Below are 22,587 nucleotides of genomic sequence, written 5' to 3'. Positions count from 1 at the left end.
AAGCTGGCTTGATGACCTTGGGTCAGTCACTCTCTCTCTCAGCCCTCAACTCTTGCTTCACAGAGTTGTTGTGGAGAAAATAGAAGGAGGAGGAAGAGTTAGGTATTTTCATCCCATTGAGTTATTTCTTACAAAATAAAAGAGTGGAACAAAAAAAATCTGAAAAAAATCATGCTGTTCAATTCTATTCTGACTCTTTTCAACTTTGCAAAACAAATAAAAGTAAGCCTCCAAATCTTGTGCCATAGTTTGGTGTATGAAGTGAGCATATGTAAATGAGTGTGCAATTAACTGAAGTGCCAGTGTTAAGTTGGTATCATGCCTTTGTAACCTTGACTTGTATTACATCCCAAGGGAATGTTTTCTGGTAGTGCTTCTACTTCTTCTGCGGTGTTGTGTGTCATATAATTGCATGTAATTACATGTACAACAAATCTTTGGAAATGTCATCCCTGAGCACCAGCAGATATGACCTCTACTACGTTATGTTCTCTCTCCCCCACCCCCAGATGTTTACAATAGCATCCAAACCTCTTAACTGTGATGGCATAATTGTCAAATCTGTATTTCAGCCTTGAGCGTCTGTAACATTAACTGTCATTAGAAATGACAGAAAGTCAGGCAGTGATTTCCAAAGCTATCCAAAGAAGGAGGGAAGAAGGCATTTTGTCTATTATGATCAGAATCAGTATATATATTTTTGGCACCGTTAAAATCTTATTTGCGATATATATGTGGATGTGTGTGTGTGTGTGTGTGTGTGTGTATACACACATTTTGTATGTATATATACATACATACATTTTGTCCATATTTTTCTATCAATGCATATATATATGCATTGATAGAAAAATATGGACAAAATGATAGACAAAATGAAATATAGTGTGATATAGTGTGTTTAGCTGCAGTCTGTGAATCAATTACATTAGGTTCTTGAAGGTTAAATGAAGAAATTGAATTTGAGCACAACTGGAACAGAACAGCAAGACCCCAAAATATGGCAAGGTGAATGCTTTATTCTTTTTTGCACAAACATCTCTCTCTCTCTCTTTCTCCCCTTCTCCCTCTCCCTCTCCCTCAGTCCCTCTCCTTTTAAGACTGAACATAGCATTTAATGTATGAATGGACTAGTTAATAGCAGACATTCCTCTATGAATTATTCTATAGTGTCAATGGAGATATTTTTGTATGTATATACAGTAGCTATCTAGGGAAGTTTGAGGATTTTCAATTGTGAGAATTCTGTAGAAAAGTACTGAATCCTCATCTTGACCAGCAATCAAAATATGTGGGTGTGTCTATATGGGAAAATAAATGAAAAGAAATTATTATTATTATTATTTTGCCAAACTAGTCCATGCTACTTGAGTGGAGTGTCTTCACAGAAAGAAGATGAGGAATGTAATTGTAATAAAGGCATAATTACAGCAAAGGTAAAGGTTCCCCCGCACATGCATGCGAGTCGTTTCCGACTCTAGAGGCCGGTGCTCATCTCCGTTTCAAAGCCGAAGAGCCAGCGCTTGTCCGAGGACGTCTCCGTGGTCATGTGGCTGGCATGACTAGACACCAAAGGCACATGGAACGCTGTTACCTTCCCACCAGAGTGGTCCCTATTTTTCTACTTGCATTTTTACGTGCTTTCGAACTGCTAGGTTGGCATAAGCTGGGACGAGTAACAGGCGCTCACTCTGTTACGCGGCACTCGGGATTCGACCCGCCAAACTGCCGACCTTCTGATCAACAAGCTCAGCGTCCTAACCCACTGAGCCACCACGTCCCTACAATTACAGCAAAGAGAGCAAATAAACCTGCTTGGGTTCAGTTCTTTGCATTCAGCTTCCTTCCAAACCTGCTGTAAGGACGTCACGATATCTATCATTTTTAAATCTTCAGGTCAGCCAGCACAACGGTGTACGTATTCCACAGGGCAGCCTGCTAGTTCATTAAGCAGAATAGCCAGGAGTGTTGTGGGACCTTAAAGATTAATTTAGCATGGCCTCTTAAAACCTTAATGGATTATAGTCCACTTTATTAGCCGCAAGATGTGTTAGCTTGATCTAATCATATAATATCCAGGATAGTAAAGAATTAGGTCAAAGGGAATAAGATGCTGATGATCAACAATCTTAATGTTGATTAACCAAAGTAACAGCAGTCCTATTAAGCACCTGCCAGTGATGGGGTGATCCTGGAAGAAGTACTTCTTCCCTGTATCAATTGGGATGGAGAGATTCCCCTTGTTGTGATTGTGGTATTAATATACAAACTATTATAAGTAGTTGTAAGACTGTCCAGGACGTGCATTGTCTGGTTCTCTAGAAGAACTGCACCAACCAAGATCAGAGGCGATCACCTGGAAAACTGAATTGCACATTCTGTTATGAGGCCACCATGATACCCCTATAGAGGTTTTACTTACAATTATGTGGACTACAATAATAATAATAATAATAATAATAATAATAATAATAATAATAATAATAATAATAATAATAATAATAATAATAATAATAAGTTGGAAGGGACCTTGGAGGTCATCTAGTCCAACCCCCTGCTAAGGCAGGAAACCCTATACCATTTCAGGCAAATGGCTGTCCAGTCTCTTCTTAAAAACTTCCAGTGTTGGAGCATTCACCACTTCTGGAGACATGTTGTTCCACTGATTAATTGTTCTAACTGTCAGGAAATTTCTCCTTAGTTCTAGGTTGCTTCTCTCCTTGACTAGTTTCCATCCATTGCTTCTTGTCCTGCTCTCAGGTGCTCTGGAGAACAGCCTGGCTCCCTCTTCTTTGGGGCAGCCCCTGAGATATTGGAACACTGCTATCATGTCACCCCTCACCCTTCTCTTCATTAAACTACACATACCCAATTCCAGCAACCGTTCCCGATATGTTTTAGCCTCCAGTCCCCCAATCATCTTTGTTGCTCTTCTCTGTACTCTTTCTAGAGTCTCGACATCTTTTTTACATCGTGGTGACCAAAACTGGATGCAGTATTCCAGGTGTGGCCTTACCAAGGCATTGATTACTTCTCTTCTGTCATGTTCTCAGCATATGGTAAATACTAATAATAGTGATGGAGTAAGCTCAAAAAACCCTCATCAAAAGAAAGTCTACAAATGTATATGTGTTTGTATCTTAAATTACAATTTCAAAGTTTATATTACCTCGATGTTAATTTTAATTTACTTTTTCATTTGTTGCATACGTGTAGCTTCAGCAAGCCCCACAGCATGTTTTGATTTAATATTTTCTTTTACCCATTATCCTAATTATCCTGCTATTGTCAATTACATTTTGGATATTCCTTGTACTAGTTAATGACCACAGTATAGTAGCTTATTTCTACAAATGGTGTGCTGACTACAGATGATTGTTTAAATAACTTTAAAGAAAATCTCTCGAAAGTTGTGGGATGCCAAGTTAAAATATTAATTTCTTTGAAGCATGGCAGTATGGACCTTTTTATAAGTGTCTGCTGAGAGTCATATATGTAGCATTGAAGTGTGGTACTGCCACCACAACAAAAATATGCCTTTCCCTCTAGGATATATTATATGAATATGCATTTAATGCCTGCTTTCCTCAACTCACCCAATTAATTGATTAAAAGTTGAATTAATCAGCTCACAGACGTGCTTTAATTTTAGGCTACACATTGCCTTTTAGGAAAATAATGAAAGACAGTGTTAATTTATTTACCAAGGTAGCTTTAAAGGGATGGAGATTTTACCCCTCCCCCTTCTTCTTTTTTTGAAAGAAAAAAAGAACAAAAATATTTCTGACCGCTGAGTTCCCAAACGAAGGCTTGATAGACTCTAGATGTTGCTTATTTTTGTACCTTCAAACCAGAGAGGAAAAAAGTAAACCCTTTTTTAAAATAATAATAATAATAATAATAATAATAATAATAATAATAATAATAATAATAATAATCCTCAAAGATGTGATAAGGAGAGTAACAAGTACAAAATCACTTCCTAAAAAAAACAGCAGTAATAACAATAATGATAAAACAGAAGGACTAAAAGGCAATTTGTATTAGAAACTGCCACAAGCAGATTCTGCTAATTTATAATGATTGGAAATAAATTGAAATTGCCTTGGGACACTGTAACTATGGAGCTTATTTTCAGAAAAGTGGAAAATGGGTGATTTTTTTTTACTGAAAGGCAGCCCCTGCGCAGCTGCCCAACTGAAGAAGTAGGTATGACCAGCGCTTTTTTTGTAAAAGAAAAAGGTGCCGGAACTCACACGTCATACAACCCGCCATGCCTACCCTACAAGGTTCCATCCAAAAAAGGTGCCGGAACTCCGTTCTGAGCGTTCTATGAGAAAAAAAAGCCCTGGGTATGACAAATGGGGGTTCATTTTCAGTTTACAGGTCAAAAATGCCCCCCACAAAGATGGGGCAGCCCATCTTTGGTGATGAACTACTTATATATGTTCATCTAGACTAGACTAGACTGGACTGGACTGGACTGGACTGGACCCTTCATTGATTAACTCATTTGATCTTAAATCAGATGCAGTAACTCAGAAGTGTTGAGTAAATTCAACAAATACATCAGAAACCTATTTATGTAAGAGAAATTATGTGGCTGCTCACTCATTCTCAGTGACTCTGGGCAGCTTAGAAAAATAAAAACCCAATACACACACAATGAAAACAATAACTCTCCATCCCGCTGGGTGACAACAATCGATCAAATAACTCTTGCGTTGGGCTCCATCCCATCAAGTGGCTTACTTGATTGGGTTCCCAGACCCGTTGGTAAAACAGGGGCCTTGGGAAAGTATGTCAAAGTGGGGGCTAATCTAATATCCAGGGAGATGATGTGCCAAAGGGAGGGAGCCACCATGGTGAAGGCCCTTCACCTAGATCCCAGATGTACCTTGTTAAGAGAAGTAAAAATAAAAGCATTCCTGTGAATTTCACTGTGCTATAGGGGGTGGCGCTCATCTCCATTTCAAAGGTCATTGAGCCAGGGCTGTCAGGTGGTGTTTCTGTTGTCAGGTGGCAGCATGACATCAGGTCTGTTGCATTTCCCTATTTATCTACTCACATTTGCATGCTTTCAAACTGCTACGTAGATAGGAGCTAAGGCTCACACCAGGGGTCTTCAAACTTGGCCCTTTTATGACTTGTGGACTTCAACTCCCAGAATTCCTCAGCCAGCAAGTCCACAATTCATAAAAGGGCCAAGTTTGAAGACCCCTGGCTCACACCATCACACAACGTTTGGGTTTTGGACCTGGACTGTCGGCTTTCCAATCAACAAGGCAAATGTCTTAACCATTGAACCATCGTATTACCCCAATGAGGGGACCCACAACATTCCCTGCCTCCCCACTCTGATGTGTTGGGTGGATGTGACCGGGAAGAGATTGTCCTTAGCTTCACAAGTAGTGGTATCAGGATATTTTGATCAGCACTGGACGTTTAGTTAAAATTACTGATTTATTTATTCTCATTTTTAATATTTTAACAAATTCATACACTGCTATTTGCCAGCCTTCCTGAGTGCTTACATTTTTAAAAAAAGAGCTTTCAAGCTGATTTTTATTGCTCTAATGGTTAATTCAGGTAAATAGCACATTCAACCACCCACAGAAATCTTCTAACCATGTGGATGATTATGTAAGTCATATTTCTTTGAAGTTGGAGAGTTGGATGCTTCCTTGCTGAGATGCAGTTCTAGTAAACCAATAACACATAATTAAATACAGTCTAATGGCACCTTTAAAAAATAAACTTGGCAGGAGTTTTCAAATGTCTGCAGCAGAAGATGTTGATTATGGCTACCATCTCCCAAGGGTTTAAATCTGGATAACCATGATATGACAGCAAAGACATCGAGAAAACTTTAATTCCTCACTATCATCTGTCATCTACAAAAGGATCCCAATATGGTAGGTGAGGGAAGGACCAGGGTTGTGCTTGCTCCTGCCTGTTGCTGTTACAGATAGTCCTCGACTTACAATCATTTGGGTAGTGATCACTCAAAGTTACAACACTGAAAAAGTGATTTATCTGTTGCAGCATCCCCATAGTCATGTGATCAAAATTTGAGCGCTCAGCAAACGGCATGTATGGAGAACAGTTGCAACATCCTCGGGTTATGTGATCTCCATTTATGACTTTCCCAGTGGGCTTCTGACCAGCAAAGTCAATGGGGAAACTGTATTCACTTAACAACCAAGTGATTCGCTTAAAAACTGTGGCCAAAGGGTCATAAAATCAGACAATGATTCACTTAACAACAGTCAGTGGACCACCTACTGTATATTCATATTACAAGCACCTTTTGTCGTTGCTACCACTACTACGACGACTACTACTACTAATCAGTATTAACACCATTCTTGGATTGGGTATCTCCGTCCTGTGCTTTTATTGATATAGCTGAAGAGAAGCAATAATATTACATCAAAATGAAGCCATCATTTTGACAGCTTCAGATGATTATTGCTACTTCCCAGTAGCGATCTACAAAACACTCAACCCATTCCGACTTTGAAACAGACAGCTTCAATCGCATTGGAAGGGTTTTGAGCTTGAAGAGCTATGGAGTTTGAAACGCTTCCAATACAACCGAGACAGCCCATTTCAGATGCAGAGCAGCTGTTCTGTCTTGGAAAAAAAAATCCACCCTGTCTTGAATTCAAAAACAGGCATTTCAAATTCAGAATCATTTCTGTATGCAACGTTTGGAATGCCTGCTACTCTTTCCCTGTAAGGTTGATCATCATCATCTTAAAACCCATCCCTTTAAACAAGCTGGCCTGGCCTGATGGGATGGGGTGGGATTTTTTATTAATGAATTTTAATTTTAAATTTGTATTAATTTTATGGGCATTGTTTAATTATGTTTTAATAATTTTAATTTTTGTATCTAGTTTTTTATGTATTGCCCTGTTCACCGCCCTGAGTCCCCTGGGAGAAGGGCGGTATATAAATTAAATTAATAAAATAAATAATAATAAAATAAATTTGTTGAACGATTTTATTAGTCGATAGCTCAAATGGGAGTTATGGGTGTTTTCTTCAAGGACTGAATAGGCAGGGCAAAGTCAGATGTGATATAGAGAAAGACTGCCTTTTTGGACATGGACATTTACTGAGGCTGGATTTGTTCGTTGTTTTATTGAAATTTTAAGAGTTTTCTGTGAATTTAACTAATGTACTTTCTAAGTCATGGGTGATGGTTTAGCCTGTTGTGTAAATCACGCCAGTTATTTTTTTAAATAATAAACCATCATTTAGTGTACAGATAATCCTGAACTTATAACAGCTCATTTAGTGAGAGCTCAAATTTGCAAGGGCACTGAAAAAAGTCACTTATGACCATTTTTCATACTTAGAACCATTGCAGCATCACCATGGCCAGGTGATCAAAGTTCAGACCCTTGTCAACCGACTCATATTTATGACGGTTGCAGTGTCCCGGGGTCACATGATCCCGTTTTGTGACTTTCAGATGAGCAAAGTCAACGGGGAAGCCAGATTCACTTAACAAACCATGTTACTAACTTAACAACTGCAGTGATTTGCTTAACAACTGAGGCAAGAAAGGTTGTAAAATAAGGCAAAACTCACTTAACAAATTTTTCACTTAGCAACAGAAATTTTGGGTTCAGTTGTGGTCATAAGTTGAGGACAAGCTATATTTGAATTGGACTGAATGGGATATTTGCACATTGTTTAAGCCGTAATATAGTTTCGGAGCGATCTGCAAACTTAGCTATTCTGTATGATTCATTGTTTATGGCTTAGTAGTATGTTTGAACCTACAAATACTGATTAAAGACACACAGACGCAAACAATTTTTAGAACAATGTGTTGTCCGACATATCCTAAAATGAAAACAGTGCTTCATTTTGTTCTACGTCCGTGAGAAGAATAAATTCTATTTAGATGTTGCTTGAATGCTGATGACTTGCAAATATTTAAAGCTAAGACCTTTATTTCAAATTGTATACTTGATTAAGCAGGACCAACTTTTAAAGCAATTATATGATTTTAATCTATTAATCTAACAAATTCATTGATTAAATAGTGCAACCCTAGTATGAACACTGAATCTTTACTTCTTGGAAAAGAATCTTCTGCATGAAAAAAAAAACCTTCTGTGTTTCAAATGAGATTTTTTCTTTCCCAGTATGATTACATGAGAAAAGTAAATACTTTTCTGTCATGGGAAGCTAAAGCTTGACTTTGGAGGTGTTTATTCTCTGCAAATTGTTACAAGGCAAGGCTGCCCAAGCTTTGCCGGCTTGTTGATATAGAAGCCATGATGTATAATTTGAAGATCTCTCTTGGAGGATCTTAAAACTTTAGGTCATATGTACAAGTTGTTTTGATGATATCCTCTGTCCCATCAATGGATAGAGAAGTGCTCTTGTCCAAACAAATCTTGAGACACTATTATATAAAATGGTTTGATCAGGAAGGCTTGACTATTATTTGTGTATAATAAGGACCTAGAGATAGCCTTCCTTTCCACATTTTAAGGACTGAGCAAAAGATACCGGGAACAATATTAATATGCATTTACTGTTTATTTTGGTCTTTGCATTCTTTCTCATTTATGCTCTGGATGCAATCAATTAGTCATACAATTTTTCAGATTTCATTAACCCAAGAGTCTTCAGGATCCCATTGTTTTTGAAAAGGAAAAAAAGCAAACAATCTGATTATCTATGAGCTGATCAATACAGCAGGATGCCATCCCAGCAGAAGATAAATCTGGAGTTGGTAATAGAGATCCAGATAAGTTATTGTAGATCCATAAATGAGTCCAACTCTAGCAATTTTGCACCTGCTTTTGTTGATAGAGATTTATTTTAAAAGCCTGATTCCTCAAAAGCCAAATATGGATGGTCAGATGTCTTCTAAAAGAAGCTCTGCAAGGATTCTAGCCTTAAGAAGAATTTATCACCAAAGATTGGAAGATATTTCTTACAAGCCATCTGGAATGTATTCAAGATTTAATAGTTACTGGTTGCAGCTGCCAGACAAATTCATCAATCCAAATATACAGCAGGAAACATAGCAATGGAATCCAAAAGTCTGTTCAAATAGCAAAGCTGCCACAATATATTTATGGATAAAGTGTAAGAAATGTTTGTTGTGATGGTAGAGGTGTGTTGGTTGGTTCCATGGAGGTATATATATAATCTGGCATCCGGATGATTATTGTTGTCTGTTGACTCTGGATTTGAATATTGAATCACTGGATATTAGAAAGATTGTATGATGAAACAAGCAGGCATCAAGGCCAAGAAAAGTTGGGTTTTTTTGACAAGGAAAATGAAGTGAACAATTAGAAGTCATGGATAAATAATAAAAAAATAAATAAAAATAAAAATACAATGAATAGATGAACTTGGTTACCTTAGTAGAACATTTCCTCAGGATGAGAAAAGGGATGGATAAATATGGAGATATGCTAATTTTGGTGGAAAAGGACTGGATAGTATGTGCCCTAGTGCGAGGGGTGAATGTTGTAGATTTGTAGAAGGAAATGAAAACAGCTGAATGTGCTTCTGTTATATGGAAAAGAATGTTGGGAATGTCAGAAGAAATAATATAGTTGAAGAATGTTTTATGAAACAAATAGCTGTAGGGTGAAAAATTAATGTGTGCTAGGAGTATGAATTGATTATAATAATGACTGACCAGTACAATAAGGGGGCACTGTTAGTAGACAGAGGAGAAATTGAGATCAAATTGTGAGACAAGTGTGAAAAAAGAGTGAATAGACCTAGGGCAGAGGTAGGCAACCTCGGCTCTTTTATGACTCATGGACTTCAACTCCCAGAATTCCTGAGCCAGCATGGCTCAGCTTGGAAATCTCTCCCTTTTCCCTCAGCATGGCTGGCTCAGGAATTCTGGGAGTTGAAGTCCATGAGTCATAAAAGAGCCGAGGTTGCCTACCCCTGACCTAGGGCACAGGTCTGCAACCCGCGGCTCTTTCAGCCGTCTCCTGCGGCTCCCAGTCCTCTGCCATGTGCAGTCCAAAAAAAAAAAAAAGTGGGACTAAAAAAGTTCAACCAATCAATTCAAATATGCAGGGTAGGTGCATATCTCGCCTTGGCTCCACTCTTCAGTCAAACCCTGTTCTGCGCATGTGCGCATGTATGCGCATGTGCACACATTTTTTGCGGCTCCCAGTTTTTCCTTTTGTGAGGGAACCGGTTCTGAGTGGCTCTTTCACTGTTTCAGGTTGCTGACCCCTGACCTAGGGGAAGGAGAAGAAATAGCTAGTTGTGGTTGTTAATGAGATCCTTAGAAAGTTAATGAGATCCTTAGAAAGAAAGATGAGAAACTGAAAGGGAAAAAAAGGCAAAGAAGAAAACAAGGATAGAAAGATAGAGAAAACTATCATGAATGGTGTTGGCATAAACTAGTTTTAGCTGCCTCTCTTTTTTCATTAATCTTATTATGCCTTCAATTTCTGTGGTGTACAGTTTCTTATTCTTGCATATTCTGCATAAAGTTGCTTACCCCCAAAAGGAACAGCATAATGGGAATGTATAGATGTAACTAATTGGACTTCATGAATTTTAATTAAACCAAATTTAGGAGTTTTTCCCCCCGCCTCATGGCTTCTACTTCCTTCTCTTGGTCTTCTTAATTGATGGCAGGGTATTTAGAGATCAAGAGTGACCTTTGGCCTATAAAGGAGGCCTTCCTTGTTTGAGCAGTTCTATCATCCTCTTTAGCATTTTATTTTTCCATCTCTTATTTTAATTACATGCTCGAACCAAAATCACCTTTGGAAAACACACACACAGACACACACACAAACACACAGAGAAACAAAAACAAAGCAATCCTAACTCTGTTTAAAATTAGCCCCCATAGAATAAGCGGCTCTTGAGCTGATTAGCCTGTCAATTAGTCTAGGAATTAAAGTTTACAATGTTCTCTATTATATTTCTGATAACCGGGTTTTAATCAGAGAGGAAAGCTTGTCTGAACAAATCAGCATAGAGCCAGCATCAAACATTGCAAGGACTCTTCCTGTATCTTAATCTATCTCTTTTTATTTTAATTTTTTTCCCTTTAAGGAAGCTATATACTTACGCTTCCCTTACTAATGTTTAACCTCATCCCACTCCCAGTGTTGTGCCCACTGAGAATCCTTAATCCTTACTGGGATTTTTTTTTTTATCCACCATGATTTTTTTTAAGGGAGCTGATTTCTCCATCTTCCCTTTTGTCTCTGTACGCATTATGTTGTTTTGACAGGACTGTACAACTGTTGGGATTTAGAGAAGGAGGGGAATGTAAAAAATAAATTCTACTCCTATACATCTTTTTTTTAAAGTTCAGATTTTATGGATTTCAACGATTACCTTGTAATATGTGGGGGTAGGGGGTAGAAGGGGAAAAATAATAAAAACATTTCTCTTTTTTAGTTGTTTCTCAGGTATAGCGACTTGTGTTCGACGCTTTCAAAATATGCACTTCTCTAGACAACGGGGTACCATAAAAATTATTCTGTTGCAACTCTACCCTCTGTTTCTGTTAAAATTATACTTTTATGTTATATAAATTATACAATCATAACCATCAAAAATAAATCCATAGGTAAGAGCATGAATGTTTAATCTTTGGAGGATTGGGGCCTCCCTCTGAATCACAGGCAGAGACAGAACAAGAGCCAAAATGTGTTTTAATTTACATTTGAATTTAATTAAAATGGAGCGAATTCAAATTATATTCCATAGATCAGGGATCAGCAGCCGGTGTTATTTTATATTAGAGATGGCAAAATATTCACGAGAGTATTCTGAGGCCTTCTTTTATTTCATGACATTTAGGTGGCAGTGGTTATTATTATTGAAGATCAGTGGTTACCAGGCCAGAAATTTAATAATTTTCAGGTTTTTATCCCTCACAAAGTTTGGCTGAAAGTGGTCAGTTTTAAAAAGGGAGAGAAGAAAGTAAGATCTAGGAATCTTGGATATGTTCAAAGGGTGGGCATCGTTGCAATATCCGTAGCTCAGGGTTGAATAAGGGGACTCGGTACTCTCTCAGCTTGGCTGTTTTCTTGCAGACATTTTATTACCCAAATAAATAGATAACATCATCAGTGAAACATCACAAGTGAAAGGTCTGCAAGAAAACAGCCAAGGACAGAGAGCACCAAGGTCCCCTCATTCAACCTTGAGCTACAAATCTTCTCCTCTAAAAGGTTTCTAAAATTCATCTGCCAGAGAAACTTCTAATAATTTGGCTTCATGGAATGAACAAAGGGCAGATAGAATTATCTAATTCTCCCCTTCTAACACCATGATGCTAACACCATGATGCTATTATTATTTCTCATTAATTTGCAGAGAGAGAGAGAGAGAGAGAGAGAGAGAGAGAGAGAGAGAGAGAGAGAGAGAGAGAGAGGGGGGCAGATTTTGCCCTTGTCCCCTCTTCCCTGCCAAAATTTGAGGTGTTGCTTCCTACTCAAGGGCCAAATATCACCCTGGACAAAGTTGAATATCTATGATCTCACCTTTAATTTTTCTTCTTTTATATTGGAATTATAAATTTAACAAAACAGAAATAATAAATATATGTTTTAATCTAACTGTATGATGGGGGTGGGGGAGATTCAGAATGCTGGCTTCAGATGCCTACAGTAAAGAACTGTTTAACAATGAAATAGCAAATAAAATAGAAAATAATAAAGTTGTTATTGCCATCATCATAACCATCAATGGAAAAGCTTTGACAGGTGTCCAGTTTTATTGGATGAAAGTTTGCTTTGCTTGGTTAGCTGAAAGAGGAGGGTATTTTTTGCACAAGAATTCAGTGGTGAAAAAAAAGGCTGTTGCATTGCAAGTACTTCTTGGTTATTTTGGATTCGTTTTAATGTTCACTACACTATTCTTCATACTTGTTACCATGCTGAAAGCAGGCAGCCATCTTTCTCCTCTTTTATAACTGCACTATACAGCTGGAATTGTTCTCTGTATTAGGGATGTCGTGGCATAACAATAAACCCCAAGCTGTGATACAACCCTTGCACAAAACTCCGCTGTTCACTGAAACTTCTTAAACAATCTTTACCCTTTATGTTGTCATTATTGATGTGAGAGCAGTATCTATCACTTCAGGCAGTAACTGTAGAGGAAAGAAAATGATATCCTTTGATATGCTGAATAGTCACACTGGAATATAAAGGATATTTATGAAGAATTTGGGAGAGTTTTAAATATTGTACATCCACTGACTTTGACACATTGGGGATAATGATGCAGAAACATGGGGCTGTTTATAAACCACTTAAATGGCAACAATTTTCTGAATTAAAGCAATCTACACTTTCCTATTTGCAATTTCCCCCCTCTAATGATTACAACTCAAAAACTGCCTTCCTGCTTACTATTGTGTCATAAACTGCTCACAGCACCTGGACAAACTCAGCCATAGTTGCAGTTGGGAAACCATGAGCATCCTAGACTAAGCTAAATAAAAAAAAATTGCTAGGGAATTCCTGGAAGCTTGGCATTCAGACAAATTAGCTATCAACAGGCACACAGAAATAAACCATATTTGTACAACATTCAAAAGAGACAATAAAAAAACTAAACAGGGAACAAAAAGACCAGAACAGTTTTCTTCAACAGCTGATTCTCAGATAAGCAAGGACTAATGCCAGACAAACAATCAAAAATAAAACAATGCCCTAATCAAGGAACTACAGAGGAGAAAATCCCATCCCAGCAAAACTGGCAGAGCAAGCTAGTGTGTATAAACAGAGAATAAATCCCACACTCACTAGCATTGAAGTTGTTGCCTAATGAAATATCTGCAAACAATCAAGCTCAGGGAGCATCAGAGACCCCAGAGTTGAATTTGGGGGTCTGTCGAATCCCGAGTACCGCGTAACAGAGTGAGTGCCTGTTACTCGTCCCAGCTTCTGCCAACCTAGCAGTTCAAAAGCATGTAAAAATGCAAGTAGAAAAATAGGGACCACTACGGTGGGAAGGTAACAACATTCTGTGCACCTTTGGCATCTAGTAATGCCGGCCACATGACCACGGAGACGTCCTCGGCACTGGCTCTTCGGCTTTGAAATGGAGATGAGTACCTTTACCTACACACACACACACACACACACACACACTCTTCTATTGGAGTCTAGACTTGAGAAGTATATAAAGATTTTATTGTTCCACCAAGTCTTGGAGGCAGGATTATTATACCCATTCCTCTTCTTAATGAATTGTTTTTTGCTTTTGAATGCTTGAATTCATGGTTTATGTGTGATTATATTGTGATGTATGGTTTTCACTTTGGATTTTGATTATTTCGGATACTGTATATCTTATATGATTTAAAAGCAAGTGACAGAGGATGTCAATTTGATTGAAGTGGCCTATAATCCCTGTAAATAAACAAAATAATAACTTTGAAAAGGCTGAATAGGAAGAATATTCCTTCCTGGGATATTTTCCATTGGGATTTATAATAAGTTTGACAAACCAGGGAGGCTGGAGAGATAATTGTAGTAGAAGCACAACACAACATACATTTCACCGTCACCTTTCCAGTAAGTAGGTACAATAATGCCACCATGGGAATTTCACCAGCAATCTGCTCCTAGCTATTAAAATTTCTTGGAACCTCTCCGAGTCTCTTCTTCTTTTATTTCTACCCAATCCAACCCTGTTCTGCTGTCTAGCTATTTCTCTGTAAATTTTGCAATGGCTTGCCTTCCTTCGCATCTATTGACTTCAGTTGTATGTTCTGAAGACAGTTGTCTCTTGCATCAAGTGATGATAAAGTTCTTTACTTTCAAAGAAAGGCAAATGGATTTCCTATTGTCATGATCCTTTTATACTTTTAAAAGCTGATGATATTGGTGTTTCTGAACTGCAAGGATGGATGGAAGTTCACTCTTGCAGAACGGTTGGATCTGTTCACCTTAATTATTCTAACTGACTTATTTCTGTGCATTTTCTTCTGTGTCTCTGCATGCGTGTGCATGTCCAGATCTGTTCTGTGTGGCCTGCCCTCCCAAGAAAAGTTGCTGTTAAACTGTAAATGCAAATGTATCCTGTGCCCTAAGAGTAAGCCCTGCTATCTTTGCCTCATTCTTCTTTCCTTCCTGATACAGCACCATTACATACAGTAAATCTAGTTTGGATGAAGATTAGAGATTTAGCAACACAATGTGTTCCTGGATCTGCCCTGCGAAGCTTTATTTAAAAGTCCTCTCGAGACCTCTCAAAAAAGAGGGAATATGAAATATGCATTAGACTTCTTTGTCTAAGATATGTTGAATGTAAAACTGTCTAATAGAAGTAATATATCAACACAGGAGCAGATTTATGCTTCTAATTTTACTCCTCTTTGTCCTCCCACTTCTTTCTCTTAAAGAATTGGGTTTCAAATGGCACATTTCAAGTATTTGCAAAAATGACTTGGCAAGCTCAGGATGAAGTTAAATAAGATTTGTGCCTTTAATTTCCGTCTTTAAACTTAAATGCTTCTGCACCTTCCAAATTATTCTGTTTGCTTTAGCCAAAAGTGTTTGGAAGCAATTATTGTAAATCTTGAACCATTTTTAACTTTCAAGGATTCAAGTGAGGATTTTAACTGGCTTTCTCTTGAATTCTGTATCCTATCTCCATTGGGGAAAAAGCAGTAAATCTCATGCAAGGATGCCATATTGTATTTGTATTAAGTAATGAGAGAATGGATGAGGAAAATCCAGGAAGATGACTTTAGACTGCTTTCTCTCTTTTTCAGACATATGCAATTGTGAATGAATATATTGTTCATTTACCATTTGTGCTCTGTGCATCTGTGCCAGATGCTTCCAGATAGTAAAACCTGGGGAACTGACATGGGGAAATGTCTTTGATTAACTGCCATTGCCCTTGGTATCTATGGAACTATGTTTTCTATTTTCCATTGATATATGTGGATGGAATAAAAATAGAATATTGAAAAAAAAGCATGCCACCGCATTATAGCTCTCTTTCCTGATGGGCACATCATTGTTTGCCCTGAAGTTTTTCCCAAATTAGTCTATAGACCATATTGCATAATAGCAAAACATATATTTCTCTAAGAGTAGCTTATACTCTTTTTCTTTATATTTTTTATTTTTATATTTCCTTTAAAAAAACCCCCCTTCCCCCTCCCTCCTCCCCTCCCTACCTCCCCCCTATCTCCCCCCCTCCCCCTCCCCCTCCTCCCTCCCCTACCTCCCCCCCTCCACTTCCCCTCCTCCCCCCTCCCCCCCCCCCCGACTTCCCAGAGCAAAATACAAGGTATATATCTAAAAGGCAATCATAAACAATCATATACTAACAATTATAAACTCTAAAATCCATCACTCTCTAGCTTGTATATAGTAAACCAATCCTTAATAATACTAAATATATATAAAAAACTAAAATAAAAGAAAACTAGCATCATTCCCATCTATGTTCTTCCACAATTCACTATTACCTTAACATATTCTCATTTGCACATTAATAAATAGTTCTTACACAAATTAACCCACATTAACCCACAAAACTTTCTTCCTCTTCCTCTGTAGTAAGTTGTCCATTAATTCCAAATTAAAAAAAAAAAAAATCTATTACCATACATAGCATCCCAAAACTTTTTTTTTTTTTTTTTTAAAACACAACTACCACTTAACTATAAATATTTTGTGGAAGTTCCATAGATTTCTACTGGTCTTATTTTTTTTTTCCTTTTTTGAGCGTTTTAAGGCAGCACGCGTCACCCTCTGTTCTCTAAGATCATCCAAAAGAGTTGCAGCTTGAACTCCTCCTGTACCCTTCTCGTCTATCTGTGCATCTTCATCCTCTTGATGTTCTCCTTCTCCAGATCCCTCTGCAGCTTCCAGAAGTGTTGATGGGGTTACTTTCAAGACATTATTATAAAAATCATGCGCTTGCTTCACATTACTCAAACAGTACCTTTTGCCATCATACATGAAGCTCAACCCAGCTGGGATCTCCCATCTGAACCTTATATCTCTTTGCTTGAGCTCTTGCACAAGAAATATAAAATCCTTCCTTCTCTTTAAAATCTTTGGAGGAATTTCTTTTAGAACCAAAACTTGTTGACCAGCAATCACAACTTTGGTATCGTAGGCAGCTTGTATAACTTCATCTCTAATTTCCCTTTTTACAAAATAAACCACCACATCTCTAGGCAACTTTCTCTGTTTAGCAATCCACGAATTCACACGAAACACTTTGTCCATACCTTGTTTTAATTCAGATGCTGGATGGTTCAATACTCCCTCAAAAGCCTCAGAAACCAGCTGCTTTAAATCTTCCTTAATATTCTCTTTTAGGCCTCTAATTCTCACAGCAAACTGCATCTGGTAAAATTGAGCCAAGCTCTGTTCACTGTCAATTTTGTCTTTTAAATCTTCAATTTCCAATACTTTTGCTTCTAATAAAGCATTCTTTTGAATCAAATCTTGCACTTGATCATCCAGCACCTCCACACATTTAGCAACTTTTTGCACTGAGGACAAAATGTCTACCTTCATTTCTCTAAGTTTCTGTTCCATCCTTTCTTCCATTCTCTGCTCCAATTTCTCCAATTTCTCCTCCATCTGTAGAAATTTAACACCCATTGACTCCAAAATTAACTGGGTATGTTTTTCAAGATCCTTCGATGTCAATACATCAGGAGAATGCAACGCCTGCAGCAATGATTGTTGTTGCACCGGAGAATTTCCAGCACTCCGAAAAGTTCTAGGGGGAGGTTTAGCCGCCATCTTTTACTTACATTTGTGACGCACTTTCACTTTAAGTTTTAAGCAAAGTCCATCAAGCTTGAGAGTAAAATAAAATCTTCTTCATCTCTTCATCTTTCCCTCTTGTACTGCTCTGCCTGCTCTTTCCCTTTCATAGTCTCTCCTTCAAGCAGGGATGGTCGCAGACGCCTGGCTCTGCTCCATGAAGTCCGGAGCAGAGACGCTAGCCAGCTGGGAGCAGCCCAGGCTACGGGGGAGTTCAATCCTTCAGCCGCCCAAGCTCCAAGCTCAGGCGGCCCCGGAGAACTCAACCCCCACCTGGGGGCTCACCCCCTCCTCTTCTCCCGAGGAGGGGGCTTTAGATTCGCCCGAACAGCTGATCGGCGCTGTTTCGGGCGAAAAAACACCAGCTGAGCCGCGGGCAGCCCGGGAAGGCTCCCTCCGTCGCCGCGGAGCCACCGGAAGTCCCAAGAGTAGCTTATACTCTTGACAAAATTTATGGTGGAAATAGGGAAGTGATGATTTGGGCAAGAGTAGAGTAGAAACTTAACATCAAGAAAACCAAGATTTTTATTTTATTTTTTTTAATTCCATTTATATCCCGCCCTTCTCCGAAGACTCAGGGCGGCTTACAAGCTTAGCAGTAGCCTTCATTCTATGTATATGCCTGCTTATTAGGGCTTTCACACACCTCCCAAGTGGCATTATTACAAAGTCAGCTTAATTGCCCCCAACAATCTGGGTCCTCATTTTACCTACCTCAGAAGGATGGAAGGCTGAGTCAACCTTGAGCCTGGTGGGATGTGAACCTGCACTCATTGCAGGCAGCTGGTGTTACTTAAGGAGGCATTAGCCCACAGCTCCACCAAGGCTCAAGATCATGGCATCTCGCCCTCTCAATTCCTGGCAAATAGATGGGGAAGAAATGGAGGTAGTGACAGATTTTATTTTACTGGGCTGCAAGATCACCGCAGACAGGGACTGCAGCCAAGAAATTAAAAGACGCTTGCTCCTGGGGAGGAAAGCCATGGCAAATCTAGACAGCACACTAAAAAGCAGAGACATCACCCTGCCAACAAAAGTGCGTATAATCAAGGCTATGGTCTTCCCAGTTGCAATGTATGGCAGTGAAAGTTGGACCATAAGAAAGGCCGAGCACCAAGGAATTGAGGCCTTTGAACTATGGTGCTGGAGAAGACTCCTGCGAGTCCCTTGGACTGCAAGGTGCTCAAACCGGTCAGTCCTAGTGGAGATCAACCCTGACTGCTCTTTAGAAGGCCAGATCCTGAAGCTGAAACTCAAATACTTTGACCATCTAATGAGAAGGAAGGACTCACTGGAGAAGAGCCTAATGCTGGGGAAGATTGAGGGCAATAGAAGAAGAGGACGACAGAGAATGAGGTGGCTGGATGTAGTCACTGAAGCAGGAGGCATAAGTTTAAGTGGACTCCAGAAGATGGTAGAGGACAGGAAGGCCTGGAGGAACGTTGTCCATGCAGTTGCGATGGGTCGGACACGACTTCGCAGCTAACAACAACAACAACAGACAAAGGTTTGGGATTAGTGAGAGCATGGAATTTTGCTGGCTCAGGAATTCTGGGAGTTGAAGTCCACGAATCATAAAAGAGCCAAGGTTGCCTACCCCTGGTTTAGGAGAATCTGTCTAAAAATGTAGCTCAAAAATACTTTGAAATATTGTTGAAAATTCATGGCTTGAGAGAAAACTTGTTTGTAAAACATGAATTTAAATGAAGATTCATGGCCATTTTTTAATGCACATTGTTAAACATGAATGGAAGTTATCTAGGAATGAAAATATATGCAAGTGACACTAAGCAGAGAGACTCATTTCCTTACTCTTGTTACAGCTGTTTGAGAATGTTAACACAATGAATGCTTGGGCTTAAGTGCTAAGGATGTAATAAAAACCTAGGAATCAGATATGTCTTATGTTGACCGTTAAAACTTTTGTGTTAACTTTAAAGTACTGTGGTGTGGAAATGGGCTTATGCATGGCTCTGGCAGCAACTTTAGTTGCATTATCAATGTCTTCTCTAGTGTGTGATAAATTGTGAAATAACCTCATCTAATAACTGCAAATTAATGGATTCCCCCCCCCCAGTTGTGTGCTGCAATAGAGAACATTGTTAATCAAGCATTCTATTTTTAACATGCTGCTATGAGGATGCATATGCTTAAGTAATGTTCCTTGATTAAGGAACTGTTGGGTCTAGTTGGGGAGAAAGGACGTGTTTTGGCATCAGGGACAAATGTTGCATTCCTTGTTAAAAGGTGATAATCAGTGGTGGAATTCGAATACCTGAACAACTGGTTCTCTTATTCGATGCAGGCCTGGGCTTCCGAGGCCTAGAACTGACTTCTGTAAGTGGCATTCCCACATGTCCAGTGGGCCATTCTAGGCCTGGGAGGCCTCCTCCAGACCTCCGAGACCTAGACTGGACTTCTGGAAGCCAGCCAGTTCTCCGAATGCAGCAAAATTTAGCTACCAGTTCTACTGAACCAGTGTGAACCGGCTGAATCCCACCACTGGTTATAATCTTCTCAACTAGTCTTCCCTAAAGTACATGGAATGTCCTTGCAGTTAAATTTCACTTTATGGCCAGTGCTTCTAGCTGAGCGGTGAAGCTAGTAAAGTGTATAGAAAAGAGATGCAGGCTAGAAAATACAGTGTAATTGCTGTTAAACATTCCAGACTGGAAAATGTATAGCAAAATGTCCAGGGTGAAAGGATAAGAGAAAAAGACTTTGTATTTAAACTCTGAGGCTGACACACATATATGTCAACGCTGCTAACATCGGATGTCCTTGCTTTGATAATATATGAAGATGCAGCCATTTTCTCTTAAAACTGTGTGTTACTTTTAGAGTTAGAATTAGATGGTGCTGGGGGGAGGAAGAATGTGAATGGGGATTAGTTAGACATAATAACATAGCAGTAGAGCATTTTTCAAGACTGTTTGAAATAAGAGATGATAAGAGATGGCCGAACTGGAAGAAAAGTCTACCTTTCAAACTAATTGGAGAATGTGACTTATGACTGTTAATTAGAGGAGGGAACTGTGCTTTGATCCTATGGGAGGGGAATTCAGATTTCGGCTTGATGTCAGGGTTCCGACAGATGAACTCTTTAAAAAAACTTTGAGGCATTGTTTACCTTAAAAAGTCTTTATTCGAGTAGGTTAGCGTCGGCTTCGACCATGTACGTGTGGATGCTATGCTACTCGAATAAAGACTCTTTAAGGTAAACAATGCGTTGAAGTTCTTTAAAGAGTTCATCTGTCAGAACCCTGACAATATACACCAGGGGTGTCAAACTCAATTTCATTGAGGGCCGCATCAGCATTGCAGTTGCCCTCAGGGGGGCGGGTGGGTATGGCCAGAGTGGGTGTGGCCTACTGGGTGGGCGTGGCTAGAGTGCATATGGCCTAGTGGGTGGGCGTGGCCAGCTCTACATCATTCGCATCAAGGGTGCCTATGGGGGCCTGGGCAGGAGTGGGAGAGATCTGAGGGTCTCTGGCAGAAGGAGGGTCTCTGGGCCAGGGCCAAGGCAGTGGGGGCCGTTCCCTCACTGTTTCCAGGATGGCTTTGCGGGCCACATGAAACCACTTCGCGGGCCAGATCCAGCCCCCAGACCTTGTGTTTGACATGTCTGATATACACAAAGAAGACTGTATTCATGTAGTCTGTAATAGTTGATTTTCTGTATAGGCAGGACTTTTAGTTCACAATGAAGCTTTTATTTCATTGAGCTGTGCCTGAGTAGCTGACTATGTGGTTCACTGGTTGCTTGGGTGCAGGGAAGAGTATGTCCAAGAGTTGTGAATCAAATCATGCCCTCAGGAAATCTGGCAATTGGAATGAAATAGTTGGCAACTGATATGGAACCAGCCTACCTCTTTTCATACGTGAATTGTGTGAAAATGATCCTATCAAAGCCCTGAAGATGAGGGATTTCACATCTATCATGTCTTGAATGTAGACATCTGAGAATTGGAAACCTGTGCAATACAGGTGAGCAAACCTTAGAGTCAATCCATAAAGTTGTGGTTTTGGCTTTGCATATCTTGCAAACTCAGTCATTTGGGCGACCGACCACATCATTCTGTTTATTTATTAACATCAATTGGATTTCTCTGTTCATCTATTCATTATGCACATTTTTGTTTACATTTCTTTGCCTGGGAAGAAAGACTCACTGAACACGCTGGGATTTACCTTTGGGGTGGATGCATCTACATTGATTGTATTAATATTTATCTCAGTTCAAGAAGACCAAAGGAGGCTATTTTGCTTTGGGTCTGCATGTGAAACAAAAGGCACCTCTCGGAAGAGACATTGACTTCAGATCTGAAAGGAAGAATTCTGGAGTAGCTATTTGCCTCAGATAGATTTGGATTTGTTTGTACTTACACCAGAAATAAGGGGATTGATCCTGATACAGCCACATTAAAAGATACAAGTCAGAAAAAATGAGGCAATTAATTTCAGTGATTCTGCTGTAAATATGACTTGGGTCTGGATGCAACATTTCCAATTAATTGCAGAAATTTTTGACCCTGAGCAAAAGATAGTAAGGGAATGGCCATATTTTACTCTCTTCCAAGATTGACCAATCCCTGATCAAAGTTCTTGCACTGATGAATTTGATTGCTGCTGTGAGGCTCCTACTGACCCAACAGGCATAAATCTTACTGGCGACATTGTAATTTCAATCTGTTTGAAGTCACTCTGGGAGAACATAATCTGAAGGAGGCCATAAAAGTTTGGATAATTAGTCACATCCAACTTTTGCATACCCTCAAGATGTGTTTCAAGGGTG

Source organism: Vipera ursinii, assembly GCF_947247035.1.
Source record: "Vipera ursinii genome assembly, chromosome: 8".
In the NCBI taxonomy this organism is placed as follows: domain Eukaryota; kingdom Metazoa; phylum Chordata; class Lepidosauria; order Squamata; family Viperidae; genus Vipera; species Vipera ursinii.
This window is presented reverse-complemented; position numbering follows the sequence as displayed.